This window comes from Poecile atricapillus, chromosome 1, assembly GCF_030490865.1.
Source record: "Poecile atricapillus isolate bPoeAtr1 chromosome 1, bPoeAtr1.hap1, whole genome shotgun sequence".
In the NCBI taxonomy this organism is placed as follows: domain Eukaryota; kingdom Metazoa; phylum Chordata; class Aves; order Passeriformes; family Paridae; genus Poecile; species Poecile atricapillus.
This window is the reverse complement of record NC_081249.1, coordinates 167,909,489-167,923,851: the sequence shown is the minus strand read 5'-3', so window position 1 is coordinate 167,923,851 and position 14,363 is coordinate 167,909,489. Positions and strand designations below refer to the sequence as shown.

The 14,363-nt window shown below is 35.8% G+C and overlaps 1 long non-coding RNA gene across 3 annotated transcripts in view; it reads right to left on the bottom strand.

Moving 5' to 3' along the window:
* LOC131585475 (uncharacterized) overlaps positions 1-14,363 on the bottom strand; it is a 97,297-nt gene that overhangs the window by 42,133 nt on the left and 40,801 nt on the right. The window lies entirely within an intron of this gene.

The following is a 14,363-nucleotide window of genomic DNA, read 5'->3' as shown; positions in this document are numbered from 1 at the left end:
CACTATTCCCTAAGTTGTATTTCTTTCCCTGTGAGTAGCAGGAGTCATATCTCCCACCCTCTGAGTTTCTGTCAGCAATCAACACCATTTACAACACATGCTGCATAAAGGAAAATTGCATTACAATGATAGTTGATCTCTGTTATGACATGTATCTTCATGGCTACAGAGGGGAAAGATAACTCATCTCTGAAATAGCCATGAATGATATATCTGTCTTTCCTGGTAAGAAGTGTCATAATAGATATAGGCCTTCATGTGCTACCTCTTTACAAAATCATTGTTCTTCAGGAAAGAAAGTTGTTTATAAAGACTAAGAAAGTTAATGCTCAGAAATACAGCTAGAAAAGGAATTTTTCTATCCTATACGACTTAAAGAAGTCTGAATTTTGTCATTACAACATACCTAAACCCAACCTACATATGAACATTTATATCTGACAGCATATTGTTACATTCATACTTAGAAGTAAGTGCATATGCTACATGTAATATACCCCAAAATGATATACCAAAATGTTGTCCTTGAAGAAACTGAATTCTTGTTAGCCTGTTAATGGGTGAGGCAAGGATATGTTGTCTGCAAAGATTGCACACAAACTCCAATTAAGCTTTTGTAACTTTGTGATCTGTCAGATGTACTACAAAGTTACTGTCTTCAAAATGGCTGGAAAGGATTGCTTCTGGCTGCTTTCTTATGGAATAGGAGGAATCCCTCCCACATACCTGTCAGTCACTCTCTGCACTTTTTCAAACCACTGGCCAACTGCAGTTACCTTTGAAAGAGTAAAAGTTTTAGAGATAATTAAATTCCTAGATGTTTTGTGAAATTCAGTACCTGAAGAAAGAATATTTCCCATGACTTTCTGTCTAGGAATAGCAAGGAGAACTTGGCTATGGCCACTTTGCTACAGAAGTGATCTGAAATCTGCAGGAGTGTTACAAGAGAGAACCTGGGGCATCACTACGGCCCCGTAACATCCAACAGGTGCCTTAAGAAACCTCACCTTACATGTTCTACTGATCACAGACACTTCAACTTTCAAAAATTAAAACGTCTCTGTCACTTCAGTTGTACTGTTAGGGCTTCTGTAAAATCTGACTTTGTCTTGGGCAAATTTCTTTTTAAGAACTTCATTTCATGGACTTTATGGTCAGAAGGGAGTTTCTAAAAATCTTGAGCTCCTAGCTTGACCTGCATAACACAAGCCGTATAATTTTATCTCCTAGTTCCTACAGGATTATTCTCCTTCCCCATGTAAGTGAACTATATTGAATTTAATAAATCTATAGAGCAAAAAGATTTAGAGATGAAAGATTATTTTCTTCTCCTACCTAAGGCCCTTTCCAGAGAAGAGCTCAGGAACTGGAGTTCCAATATGCATTGGGTAATGTGTCAAATTAAACATGTATTTATGTTTTTCAGTGGATCTGAACTAAGCTTATAGATTCTTGTAAGACTAGGAAACTAAATTCCTTTCTGATCTATAAAGCTGCAGCTTTCCAAAATACAATGTCTTTAGTCATCAGTCTGAAAAGTCAACTCATGACATGGTTGTAAAACGCCAGGTTTTACAAACTCTCAAGAAAGCTAATGATAGGCCAGGTAACTGCTAAATAAGACTATGAAACACTGTCTAAAGAGACAGACAAGACTGTAATTCTCAAAATACTCTTCTTATGTATGCTGGGTTTGATTTTGATTAAGAATAATGGCATATTATGCTATTTTATTTCACTTGTGCCCTGAAATATTGTTGTCATCATAAGATACAAATCACAGCAACTGAAATACATACTTTTCAAGCTGTAAACTTACAGAAACTATTGCAAGGTAAATTAAAAACATATCCATATATTTAGATTTTATTACCAAGTAACTCCTCTTATTTGTTAAGTAAAAGCATTGTTCCCTGATAAAATATCCATAAACCTTAAGTGTGATCTACTCTACTCTATCTATACCCTTAAATATACATAAGATTTATAATTTAGTAGTATATATACAGGTGCAGGTATCCTTGTAGTTTAATGTATAAGTAACTAGCCACTTCTGAACTCACCTACATATTTGATTTTTCCTAGACAAAAGGTATATTAAAGAGAACACAGCATAAAAATATTTTTTACCAATGTATGGACACTTCATTTTGTGCAAGAAAAAAATTGTGAAGTTCTAACCACACATATAGTGAAAATAATAAGTTTTAATTTGTCCTCTACAAAGCTCAACCCAAGCCACTGACTTTTTCAGAATTTTTGAGTTTTATTTCTCACTTCAGCAGGAATTTAAGAAAAACATGCCACACTGAACCCACAGAGACACTTTTTTTTCCAAACCTCTTGAAATTTTTTCAGAATGTTGATTGCAGCTTGTCTTCTCCATGCATTTTTATATATACTTTTGCTTTAACATCTTATAAAAAGCTACTATATGTGGAGATAATTAAATGTTTGGGTTTAGAGGCACACAGAACACACCTGTGATATTCCATTATGTCAGTATGATTCTTAGGCTCTGATGTGTATTATGCGTTAATTAAGGCATGGGAAATAATGTATATGAAAAGATATATCTTCTTTACTTCCAGTGAAATAAAAATTTCAAATCAAAAACATCTGTCTTTTTTAGTTTATATGTCAAAATGTAATTGGCTATGGTTGGGTTTTGTTGCCTTTATTACTTTTAATAGCTGTACAGCCACTGATTGCCCAAGCTGATGGTTAATTTAATTTCTGTCAATACAATATTGGGGCTGTCTGCATATTCAGGCCATGATTAACTGCAGCAGAGTCCATAACAGTAGTGTTATTATTACTGCATTTAACTACCTCTCAGGAGAAGACAAATTAAATTATGTTGAAAATGCTGTTGATTATCATTACAGACTTATTTGTAGAGCACAATTACTGATCTGTTGTAAAATAAATCAAATTTTTTATCATCGTGGTATAAATTAAATGTAATGTAGGCGAAAGGAGAGTGGTTACTGAAAGAGTTCAGACAGCTTTGTATAAGTCAACCAAGCACTGAATTAAAATAATAATCACAGATGAACATGATATTATATTTTAATAACAAGCTACTTCATGACCAAGTGTTCATAGATTATGGGACTCCAACAATAAAAAAGCAAACTTAAAATGGTTTATGTGCTGTTGACTTAAACAAAAGACTGAGGCCTTCATATATAAATTATTTTCTACCGCTGCCTCTACACAAACTGGAAATTCACTTCAAGTAACCAATTTAAGGAACCACTTTAAAAATATAATTACACTAATAGCTTACATATGATAATACTCTAGCTCTCCTCCTCCCTCTATGATATACTAATATCTGCCACACTGTATTAGTACCTTATGAAATGTGGGCCTTTACTGATAACTCCAGTGAAAACAAAATATGTGCAGCATACTAGCAGATATTTAATTACACTGAATGCTCACTATTAAATTCCCCCTAACCCTACATCTTCAGAAAGGCCAGGCAGTTACTCACTGATTCATGAAGACAAAAGAGAGCAGGTATAAATGGTTCTTATCTTATCTTTCCATAGATAAGTGATCCAGCTTCAGTCACGTTTCTTTTGACCATCAACCATGTCAGGAATCCAAGAAGTAATGCAAAGGAAACATAAGTAGAAGCTGCCCCCAATTTTCTTTCCATCCCCATTAGCAGAGTTCAGACTGAATCTCATGGGAGTAGTTGCTCAGCTGGCACATACATTGTATCTCCATCAGATTTGCCAAAATTCTGACAAAATTCATATCAACAAGGGATCTGTTTAACAGAGACCTGTACCACTTATAAGAAATTGTACTTGCCCATCAAAGCCGTTCCTCATGGTTTTGAAATTGAATTTCTGATTCAAAAGAGTTCTTACTAACTATAATGCATTCCAGCATTCTTTACACAGAAGAAAATCCCATTGGCATTCACGGACATTTTGTCTACAAAGAAATCACATAAAAACCTCAGAATAAGCTGTTTCAGTAGGTGTCCATCAACTCATAGAATTCAGGATTTCTATTTTTAATTTTGCCAGACATTATTACTTTGGTCTACAACCCTCCAATAACTGTCTCAGAGTTACCCCTTCTCTATCCTTACTACATTTTCACCAGGAGTCAGTCATTCTCATGAATGAACTAAATCTGCACAAAGGGTACTTGAGCCTCACAGTTCTTGGCATGACAACTGAATTTTTGTTCCTGGCACACCGAGCTCCTAACTGCATTAGGCATGCCTGGAGCTCCATGGCACTCCTTATATGTTAATCACATCCATTATGCTCCATGCCCTGCAAAAATTTATAGAGAGATCCAGAGTATACAAGCAAGCTACATCTGTAAAGAACCCTTTGGCCTAGCAAAAATATGATGGGCAGTGAGCCACAAGTTCTAGTTGCAGCTTTTCATCTGATGTTAATAATTCTGTGCACTACATAACCCTTATTATGCAGCAAGGCCTCATTAAGAAAGAGACAAGTATCATTTGCCATATTTTGCAGAAGGATTAACTCAGAGGTTCTCATTTGTTGTGCAGCAGGACTCAAACCCCAGGTTTTTAAGAGAACAGACACATGTTATACACACATAGCCAAGATGCATTTCAAATCTGTGTGTTTGTCTGGGCTTTCCAGAGTTATCAAGCCACATTTCCATATGTAGCCAGAAGATGAACCAAGAATTTTTACACTGCTGATACAAATATATGAACACTAGCATTATTTAACATGACAGCAGTTTTCTTTTTTTTTGTTTTCTCTTGTTTATAGACATGAAAAATATCATACAAATTTCTGTCTTTCAGTAAAAGAGCTACTAAAATCATTTGTAGAAGTATCTTAAAAGATCAGAAGATTCAATGAATGAAACCCTTGTACAAAACAGAAGAGCAGAGAATGAGGTGCAAAGAATTAAAGTTTTTGTCTTAGTTGTAATCTAGAGGAGTGGAGATCTATTCCTCACTGTGCTATAAACTTTCTTTAATTACGGTGTTCTCCTGCCTCCCAACTTGAGCCATAACCACCAGTGGGTGTTGTGATGGCTGTACCCATCTTACTCTGGACATGGCAGCCAGGAGCTGTCTGGAATGGTGACCCAGACGTCTTACTGCTATGCAAATATGGCCATAAGTCACTCATCTTTCTCTATAAATAGCGGACAGCCCAGGGCCAGGGAGCTCTCCTATACGGCAGCGGGCTGCACGCCAGGATCTCTCCTTGAGCAGGGACACCTCTCAAGGTTACTCCTCCAGGCTGAGAGATCCCTTCCCACAACAGATCCTCACTAAGTGGTCAATGGCAGGATAAACTTGGACTTCTTAGCTGAGCGGTCTAAAGGATTCACTGTGCATGTATAATCCTTCAGCCATAGACTGTTGACCAAATCTGAGACTAGAAGTGGATTCAGATGCACCTAGACTCTTTGAGGGAAGCGAGAGGATCTATACTGAAACTCATTACTCAACAGGAGATAAAACTGCCTCCCTGACAGTTTTGTCTGACCCTATCCTCTACACAGTAAAAAATCAAGTGCACCTTGCCAACAAATCTTGTTAAACCTCTATCACATTTACTATCAAAGTTTGTTAAACTGCATGTTTATATCAATAAGCACATTGCTGCTTCTTTCTTATGTGTGAAGCACATCACTCCATCAGCATGGTAACACTATCGTAATTCAAAGTTATCTTGCTATTATTTATATTAAAAATACATCATTTCATTCCCACTTTCTTTTGGATTGTTGTATAGGCCTGAAAAGCTCACTTTTAGGATTATTTAAAATGTGAATGTGTCACACAGCCTGTTCATTTAAACCATGCCTTTCAGCACCAAAGCCATCCACTGAACTGCATGTAATGAAAAGATTTTTTTTTTTTTTTTGAGTCTTTAACCATTTATCACCTCTATGCAACAGGAAATTCTTCTTGGCACTTTAGGCTACCATAAGAAGGAATAGGCCCTGCCACATGGAATTTGTAATACAATTTCAAGTGTGAGACAAAATAAGGGTTAGCAAAACCAGAAGGGCAAGATTTAGCTGTACTTTGAGATAGAAAAGATGCACCACAGAAGGAAATAGAAAATGTGCAGATATAATCTGTTCTTAAAATATTCTGAGAATCCGTTATGAAAAAGGGTGATAGACTCTGAATGAAAGGAAGTTGCTAGCAAGCTTTCCATTCTATGTGGGGAACATTTCTGTTCAATTTATGCTACCAGCCAAATGATTTTCAGTTTTCAGTGTAGGACCCACTACTTACACTGTTTCTGCTTTAAAAATAAGGACTTGTATAAAACTGGCTCTGGAAAACCTTAACAGATCATGTGGCTAGAAACAGCACATATAGTCCTAGGTTTCCTATGTGCACATTTATGCAGAAGAGGAAAATCACTCAGAAACAGTGTTTAACCATTGTTTCTATTCACACACTACTTCCCTCATGCTAAAATGGTGTTCTATATCACAAACAAGGTCAACTAAGCTACACCAAAGCCAAGGGGTTTAAAAAAAAAAAAAGCAGTTAAGGTTTTAGTGTGCGTAGATATGTTCCCACCAGCTCCCACTGTGTAAACTTCCTAAAGTTCACTTCCAATACAACAAATTAACACAAATTTGACCCAAATCTATTCATGTGACATTGACAGAAAAATGTGTGAAATCATACATGCAAAACAAAATTAGCTCAATACAACCTTTCCTATTTCTTGAAAAGGTTAACAGTGTAAGCTTTGCAAACACAGGACTATAAAATAATGCAATTTCATTAATATTCCACTTGATTAAAGATTACAAACACCTGCAAAAAGCACACCAGCCTGCAGTAAACTATACCTGTATGTTCCCTTAAAAGTGAATATTTTGACTGAAACAGCACAACTACTTCAACACCTATGCTCAGTACAGGTGAAATGCACCCCACAAAGGCAGAACTCTGAAAGGATCCCAATACAGTAGTGGAGGGCACTGAGCTTATTTGATGTGACACGCTCCATTCATCTTCATGAAAGTTTCAAACTCATGAGATAGATACAAACTGATGTCTATTGTCATTTACTGGGAAACTATGAGGTGTAAACATTTCACACAACTCCCTCACAAACATGAAGCAGGATGATAGCTTTGATGGCACTGATGGATGGCGTCCTTATGGCCAGGGGAAGGAGACTCACATCAGCACTGACACTGTGGGATCTATCAGCTGTCTTTAAAACAAAGTGGATCACAGGAGAGTACCAGAGCAGAAACACATAACAGTGTTAGGACTTTGCTACCTCCTCAGGAACAAAGCACATATAATTTGATGACTGTTCACAAATTCCAGCTGTAAGGCTCAGAGATAAACTGTTCCTTATTATATTATTGTGCCTTATAATTATGTCTTCCCTGTATGATCAATATATTCCATACAAGATAAATCATACTATAGAATGATGACCATATATGACCATGATACAGTAGGCAGACCAGTCCCTGTCCACACATGGGGGAAAAACACATGTCCCTGAAAAAGGGGTTGCACACTGCTTGCTTCATACTTCCATAGAAAATATACCTGTCATGCACGTCTTTAGGCACCAGAAATACTTATGGATGAGAAATAAGAGGCTTCAGCTTAACTTGGGCAAGAGAGATAATGCAGCTGGGTAGGATAAAACCTCTTCAGTAACCAGCCAAGTTATTACTCTCATTAGTTGTCAAAGCCATCTCTCTGCTCTTGTCAAAGCAAAGCCATCTAAGAATCTTCCCTGAGCTTGTTCAGCCTCAGGACAGACTTTCAGCTTGAACTCTAGAAATCTTTAGACAATACTTTTTAGCTATCTGCATAAGTCATCACTTGGACCTCTGCATACTCAGAACCATTTCCTTAATTATAGCCTAATAGCTTGCTTAATAACTCCGAGTTCTAACGAATAGCATCATGAAATAGAAGTGGATGATAATATAATATGTGGCACACTGACAGAACTCAAAGCAACTGTTCAGGAAGGGTGTAATTTTCCATATTTCACAGCTCTTTAAAGTGAGGTTCAGAGGGATAGGATCTTTCTCTGGACACAGGGAAACTCTGATAGAGACAGAACTAGTCATGTAGCCTTTATTCCTATACTATCCTACTGTGTTTTGAAATGTGGAGTAAATGAGACATTATCATAAAATATGCTGTAATCATGATTTTGATTAAGCCCCAGATCATGTTAAAATACTGGATTATACTCAGTATTTTGAAAACAATTACATCCAGTACAGTAATAGAAGGACGTTGGGCAGTTTGTTTTATTGACTCTTAATTAGAAATAGATGCTTCGTTTGTCATAGTACTCTCTGTAGGAGATAAAGGTGCAAGACGTTTCAGTCTGATGTCACCATATGAGCAGGCTGGGAACAAGTATTTCAACATAAATTGAAATTAGTGCTTTAATGGGGTGTAACATGCTGGGCCCGGATGGTCTGGCCAGGTGTTACCTCGGGATCCTCAGTGAGAGGTCCTCAAAAGGGTGATGAATAAAAGAGGGATGGGCACAATTCAGTGACCCAAAGAAGAATAATAAGTTAAACAAGAAGTTAAAAGTTACAATAAACAAGAAGTTTAATAGTGAAAACAACAAACATATCATCCAAACAACCAAAGAGGGTTGCACCAAAAAGGCCGGGGTCCAGGGTAAGACAGTAATTTATATAAGGTAGTTGAGGGGTGGAGTCTGAGGGAAAGGGTCCAATAACAAACAGGGATTAGGAATATGTAAAACAATGCAGCAAATTCTAACCAATTATAACAGAGAAACTATAGAACTTTCTGGTACTATTTTCATACAACTTTTCAGGGAGCATTGTGGGTGAGGTTTTGCTCATTCTAATTTCAGGAGATTCTTCTCCTCAGGGCCTGGGGCAAAGGCCCTTGCCAACCCTTTGCCTTGATGGACTCCAACAATGGGGCCTAAAAAGTTTTTAAAGTTGTCTATAGGGATGAGTAAATAATTGTTTTGTCAATACACTTCTTTCTTAGTCTGTGAGTTTTTAGAATTTTACTTTACTTTGTAAGAAATATTTTCACCCGACTCTTAGACAATATTTTTGTCTTCCTTCACATAGTTCCAAGCCCCATGTCAGAATGAAAATTCTGCTTTTCCTGTACGAGTCACTCAAATATCTTAATTTGTTAAATCAATAATAAGATTGCTGTAATTCTCTGCAGCACCAATAGCTCCAGATTCAGTTCCATGTGACAGATAAGTTACTAATGCCTGTAAAACTTCTTGTTCAAACGGTATTCTATGCTACTTTTAGAAACCAAACATTTTATCACTTAGAAAGTGAAAATGTATCTGATCTATCTTGTAAAATAATCTGATACATTCATAGCACATTTTGTGCACTATGCAGCTAATTAAGAAGACTTTACTATTCTGTAAAAAAAAATTATTGGACCTGAAGGGTACTCTTGCAACTGCAATATTTGAGGCAAAAAAACCAAAACACCAACAAATCAAGGAATAGCCTTTCCTCATTGCACTCTGACAAATAAAAAAGTCCTACATTATTTTTAAACTTATAGATTCATCATATTTCCTATGAAACCACAGCATCAAGAACCAAAACACTTAGAATGCCCAGAATATTTTTTTTTTTTTTGGTTGGGGGAAAAAAAAAGGCAAACAAACAAACAAACAAAAAACCCAAACCAAAAGAAACCACCAAAATTATGTGCAGAAGTTATAAATTATTGCAATATTCTGTGGTCATTCCAGGCTCAATGTGAAATAAAAATACAGATTAGGAACACTGTTTTCAGCTACTACATGCAAAATAACTCATATTACCTCTTTGAAAGTACATAATTAGACAATATTAGTCTAGTGCTTCATCTGAAAACTGGGCCAGTTCTGGCTAAAATTTTTACTAGTCTGCAACATGTTTTTGACTTACCTTACATTCATTTTATAAACATGAATTTCCCTCAGAAACATTTCCCATTCTCTCTCAGAAAGAAAACACACATGATACATGTGTTCAAAAAACACAAAGTAGCATCACAAAAATATTTGCTACCAGATTTATTTGATAGCTTGTCTATCTATTGCCATTAAAAAAAGAAAAAAAAATAAAAAAGAAATAACCTTGAGACATAAGAAACAATACCTGTTTATTATTATTAGCCAGATTAAGAGAACAATTTAAGATGTTAATTTAAGATGTCTCTGTGCCTGTGTTTCACTATTCTTGTTGATGCTACTGTTTTTATTCTTTACTTGTCCACTGATATTTTGAAATTATGATCCGGTCCATGAGATCTCTAGTGTATATGAAAATATATCCACAGAATCATTTTAGTCCTCTAAGGCTATACTGACAAAAATATATTTTCACCAAAACATAGACCAAAGTTTGATACCGTTGTACTTAATACATAAGCAACAGACCTGGGAGCAAAATGCTCACATCTCTGATCCAGAGCGTCAGGCCCTATGTTTGGTTTTCTCCATCAAGTATCTCAGAGAATCAGTTCTCAAAATATTGCTATGTTTTGTTTATCCTTATTTCCAATTACAAGTATTTGGAATGTTTTCTCCCATATTACTCAGAGTAGCAAAACTCAAGGGAATCTCTCTCTAACACAGAAAAATAACTGTATTTTCTGACTAAAAGTGAATGGTGATTTTTCTGGGAAGCTCCACTGCAAGCAGCATCTCTATTGCTTTCAGTTTTTCTGAAGAAGATTTATCTGAAAAACATACAAATCCACAAAAATCTGAGCAGGGCGAAAAAGCATTACAAGGGCCAAACAGAGAGGAGAGTATTACAAAGGCAGAATGCAAGAGCAGCTTGTTGCCTATGTAGGTGAAGAAGTTGACTTTCTTGGCAGCAACTTCATGGGCCTGATTTGTTATATCATCTGAGTGTCCCCTTGACATCAACTTCAGAAGTATTCACCATAACCCGTGCTACAGGGATTTTATTATTTTGAAACTCATTCTCAGTACACTTTTGAATATGAAACCTTAAATGATAGAGTACACAGAAATCAATTGATGAAAAAGGCTAAAGATAGAAATTTTATTATCAAGGGCACTCAAAATCAGGTTGAGCTGTTTTAAATGCAGGTATGTGTTCCCAGCTAGTCCAATCGATCCCATATAATACATGTAATTGCAGCTTTATATCTTATTATTGTCTCCACAGGGGTTTTGTGGAAACAAGATGCTACACATTACACAATTCCTATGAAAATATACAAATATTAAACTATGTTTTTAAAGAATACAAACATGGAAGCCTTAGTGAAAAGTGGGCAGCATTCCTCTTTATGAAAAATCTTATTTGTAGAATGCAGTCCAAGGACTCTTTCCCCCCAGAATAGCACAGAAAAATGTCCAACTGCCTTTGATCAAAAAAAATCTACCTTGTAGTCATCCCTGTTATGCAGAAAAGTATGAAAGTTAGCGAATGGACTAAATTAGAAGGACTAATCAGAAGGACTAAATTAGAGAACCAAGCTGAGAAATTATTCAAGCCCAAGAATGTATTGCAGCAAAATCAATCCTTAGTTAAAAAAAATGACATATCAGAAAAGAAAACCTTCCAAAATCTGGCTTTTTTAACGATCTTCCATTAATTCATCAAGGAACTCAAGGAACGAATAATTGTAAGACATTCAGGAAATTTGGCAAGATTCAGGAAAAGAATTTGAAGGTGTTTAGGTGCTGCAGCACCTAATTATGGAAGCTGGTTGTAAGTGGTTTCAAGAAACTGCTAGTTCTTAATTAAAATACAGGAACTTTGTCCCAGTTACAAAAAAAATCTAAGAATTTTGTTGCTCATCATATCTGTGCCACTTTAAATAGTTAAAATTATTATTCACTATACATTTTTCCTCATTTGTTTATCTAGATATTCTGGCACCAATATAACAAAAAAGATAAGCATGCATTTACTGGTTTGATAAATCAGTGGAAAGTCTCCACAAGCAGAAACTACATTGTGCTCATTAACATAGGTTTCAGTATTTCAGTAATGATATGTGACTTGCTTTGACATTATAGTCACTAGTTTAATATTTTCAAGAAAAGAAAATAACTACCTTCAAAGGCTACTCTATGATATCTGTTCTGGTTATCATCTTTGCTTCACAATTTTTCCACTTTAAAAAAATTACTCTATATAGTAATGTTTTCTAACATTCAATTCTACTTTAGCTACATAACTGCTGATCTAGATTCACAAATAATCTTTAAACAAATATTCCTGCTTGGTTTATTGTCTTCTACAATGAAAATTATTTTGGGACTGAGTGCCTTTGCTGATGAAGGGCATGCAATTCTTTGTCATCTTCTGTCCAGCTTCAGCTATTAACAATTACAGGGGTTTTTTTCTAGTTGTACCCAATAAATCAAGAATTCCTGTCATATTTCCCAAACACATATCTAAACCAATCTGAAATACTTCAAGTTTTCTTTCTGTAAGAGGTGTCTTTCATTATGTTAACCAATCCTGTAGCGGTTTTTATCTCAAGGTCTCCATATATCAGTATTCTTTCTAATCATGAATATCTGGAGTGGATACATTATTTCAGGAGCTATTGCTTTTGTATCAAATATAAAATGAATGTATTCCATTATTCTAAAAAAATTCTATATTGGCCCCTGAAGGTACCATTAGCATGTTGAACCATGGCACTTCACTAAGAGTGGAGCACACAAGAATATTCACAAATAAATCCTTGCTGAAGTTCTTTCTCACACAACTTTGTCCTACACTTCTTTGTTCCTAGGTACACAAAACTACCTCTGGCCATTGAAATGGATCCTGCACTTAACTTTCACACCTGTTTATTTTTCCATCTGAAGCATATTTCATCGGTAATCTGTCACTCTGCAAGTTTCAGCAATCAGAATGATTTGCTCACTACCATGTCAACAACCATGCTGAAAATGGGATTATATATGCAGCTATGTTCCACAGGGCCTCCTTCAGGCACACCCAAATTACAAAGCTGAAGTATGCAATTACAAAATTTTATATTTTCTTTTTTCATCATAGGTAGTTGGCTAGTATCTCACAATAGTAGGAGCAAGATAGTGTTCTTTTTTTCTGGGCCCAAAATCGTATTCAGACTTATCTAACAGCCTGAATGTAGCTGTATGTATTTCTCCCTCCTGAATTCATTCTCTGTCACGTCATACATGAAACGAGTTTATTAGCTCTTTAAAGAGCAGGACAATAATTCAACTCTGCCATGTCTGAGCACACAGATTTTCTGGAAAATATCATGTAGGTTGTAATGCTATTGTTACAAGAATAAAAAAGGAAAAAAAGGTATATATTTCCTGGAGATAATCATAACAGTTGTGTAGCAAATGTGCTTCATTTTCAACAGTTTGATACAACATGAGCTATGCATCCTTGCATACAAAGAATTCTCTCTCTCCTCTCTCTCTCAGATTTTTGGACAATAGGGATTGATTGGTCAGAATGTTACAGAACTCAGCAAAGGTTATCTGAGAAACTCTTTTCAAGGAAAAAGATCAGGTCAGTGGTACATATAGGAGATATAACTTCTAGTCAAATAATGTTCCTCTTCCCACCACAAAGCACACACTCTAAACAAGGATAAAAAGGTGACTGCCAGCCTTATTGGTCCCAAGGGATGTCATTGCCTTCTCAGACCTGACTGCAATGGCTATCATATGAACAGCAATGGCTATCATGTGCTGAAGTCTAATTGTGAAGGATCTGTTGCAAATGTTTTAATTTTTTTAATATATTTAGTGCTTCACTAGTGCCATGTTTCTGGCAACAGTCAAGGTCGGAAAATATTTTGTCTGAAATCATCTTATATACATCCATAAGCCACTCTTTTTTGAGAAAAATTCTGTTCCTTAAACAGTGGTTTTGTTTTTCTACCACTGCAAACTCTTCATAAGTGCATGTATTTTGTGAAGAGTCCAGTGATACATGTTTCAGGATTAGTTGCAATTATCATGGTTACAAATTGTTTCTTGGGTCATCTCTCAGAGAATACCCTTTTGCATGCCCTGTTCACATAGTTACAGATAGACTTTTGTGAGCTGAAGGGTTGTAAAGCACAGTGCTGGCAATAAAAGAATTTGAAAATAGTCAGAAGCCACAGAGACTATTTTTCTTACCATTGGAATATTTCGTCCAATTTGCCAGCCATTATGCAGAGAGCATCTGTGTTAGTGGAGCAACAAAAAATTTGCAAAAACTTACTTATTACCAGTTATGTTTCATGAGGAGAAAACTGTGCTTCACTAAGTCTGGACAAATAGAAACAGAGATGGTAGCTTGGTATATCAAGTAAAGAATAATGCATAGGTAGCTAAAATGACATC